Source organism: Otolemur garnettii, unplaced genomic scaffold (assembly GCF_000181295.1).
Source record: "Otolemur garnettii isolate 467f Iridium unplaced genomic scaffold, OtoGar3 scaffold00108, whole genome shotgun sequence".
Classification (NCBI taxonomy): domain Eukaryota; kingdom Metazoa; phylum Chordata; class Mammalia; order Primates; family Galagidae; genus Otolemur; species Otolemur garnettii.
Window position 1 is genome coordinate 915,422 of NW_003852503.1, and position 2,128 is coordinate 917,549.

At 41.8% G+C, this 2,128-nt stretch overlaps 1 protein-coding gene across 1 annotated transcript in view; it reads left to right on the forward strand.

Annotated features, from left to right (window-relative positions):
* STT3A (STT3A, catalytic subunit of the oligosaccharyltransferase complex) overlaps positions 1 to 2,128 on the forward strand; it is a 29,264-nt gene that overhangs the window by 4,985 nt on the left and 22,151 nt on the right. The window lies entirely within an intron of this gene.

The window sequence follows — 2,128 nt, forward strand, 5'->3', positions numbered from 1 at the left end:
TTAGCCGCTTGAGCCACAGGCGCTGAGCCTGAAATGTAGATATTATTATCTTTTTTTACATATGAAGAGACTCAGGCTGGGAGAGGCTATCCGAGGTTACACATTCAGTAAGTGAAGGAACTGAGATTTATAGGTTTGTCTGACTCTGGAGCCTGAAATCAGTATGTTAGATAACTCAAAGTTGTGGCTTATGAAGAAATTTGGAGAGCCAGAGTCATAGGTTCTTAAAGTATCATTGTTATCTTACAAATAGCATATTCAAGAGTGTGGAGCATTGATTTAAAAGTTTAATTCCTATACCTGCTTGCGAATTTATCATTTTATTTTGTGTGGATATTTGAAAGTACTTTGGAGGCATTAAAAATACTCTCTTTGGGGCCTCCCAAATGAATTTATGTTTTTCTCATAAATGAGGAAACATGTTTTTGTTTCTTGATCACAATCTGTTAGGGTTTCTTTCTCAGACCCTCTAGATGAGCAAATATTGAGATGGCAGACAGACTGCTATGTTGTCAGGAGCTAAAAGGGACCAGAAAGATGATGTGATTTGACGTTTTCTTTGCCAAGGAGGAAACTGAGGCCCCAGAGCCTGAGCCTAGTCCAGCCCTATTCTCACTAACTTATATTTCTCTATCTCACTCTGCCTTTCCTACTGGTGGATAAAGGACACAATGCTGTCCTCATCTCTAACAGTTTCCAAAATAGCATTCATTAGTGACAAACAAAAAGATAGAGGTTTCTGCCATCTGCTCCTTCTATTTACTTAAGCTGTCAGAACTTTTTTTTTTTCTTTTTTGAGACAGAGCCTCAAGCTATCTCCCTGGGTAGAGTGCTGTGGCATCATAGCTCACAGCGACCTCCAACTCCTGGGCTCAAGCGAGTCTCCTGCCTCAGCCTCCCAAGTAGCTGGGACCACAGGCACCTGCCACAATGCTCAGCTATTTTTTGGTTGCAGCCATCATTGTTGTTTTGGCGGGCCCGGGCTGGATTCGAACCCTCCACCTTAGGTGTATGTGGTTGATGCTTTAGCCACTTGAGCCACAGGCACTGAGCCAAGCTGTCAGAACTTAACTGACAATGAAGGAGACAGGGTTAGAGAAGTTGGCAGGGAAGATGGTTAGTGATGATCATCTGTAGTAATTAAACTATTCCTAGTTGGAGACCCATTTACTTTATTTATTTCTTTTTACCTTTTTAAATGTTATGTTTTTTTAGGGACAGGGTCTTGCTTTGCTCATCCTCAGCCTAGAGTGTAGTGGCATGATCATAGCTCACTAACCTTGAACTCCTGGGTTCAAGCAATCTTTCTACCTTAACCTCCTAAGTATCTAGGACTACAGGCATACACCCTCGTTCCTGGCTAATTTATTTTATTTTTAGGATGGGGTCTCTTGCTGTGTTGCCCAGCCTGTTGAACTCTTGGCTTTAAGCAGTCTTCCTGCTTGGGCCTCCTAACGTGCTGGAATTATAGGTGTGAGCCACTGCACCTGAACATTTTTTCATATTTTCTTTTTATGAGAAATATAAGAGAAGCAAGAACTGTCTTTTCATATGTAGCTTCAAGTATTTTATGTCAAAAATTTTTTGTTTCTGGCTCTGCGCCCGTAGCACAGTGGTTATGGCGCCACCCACATACATCAAAGTTGGCAGGTTTGAACCTGGCCCCGAATCCGGCCTGGGCCAGCTAACCAATAATGACGACTATACCAAAAGATAGGTTAGAGTGCCATGACATCAGTTTAACTCACAGCAACCTCAAACTCCTAGGTTAAAGTGATTGTCTTACCTCAGACTCCACAAATCTTAGTTAATTTTTCTGTTTTGTAGAAACTGGGTCTTGATCTTGCTTAGGTTCTCTAACTCCTGAGCTCAAGGGATCCTCCTGCCTAGGCCTCTCAGAGTACTAGGATTACAAGAGTAAGCCCCTGTGCCTGCCTGGCCCAGTATCAAATATTTTAAAATATATTCTGTATTTTAATGCTACTGTGTAGGTGTCATTAAGAAGTATTTTATTTTTATTTTATTTTATTTTATTTTATTTTATTTTGAGACAGAGCCTCAAGCTGTCACCCTGGGTAGTGTGCCGTGGCCTCACAGCTCACAGCAACCTCCAGCTCCTGGGCTCAAG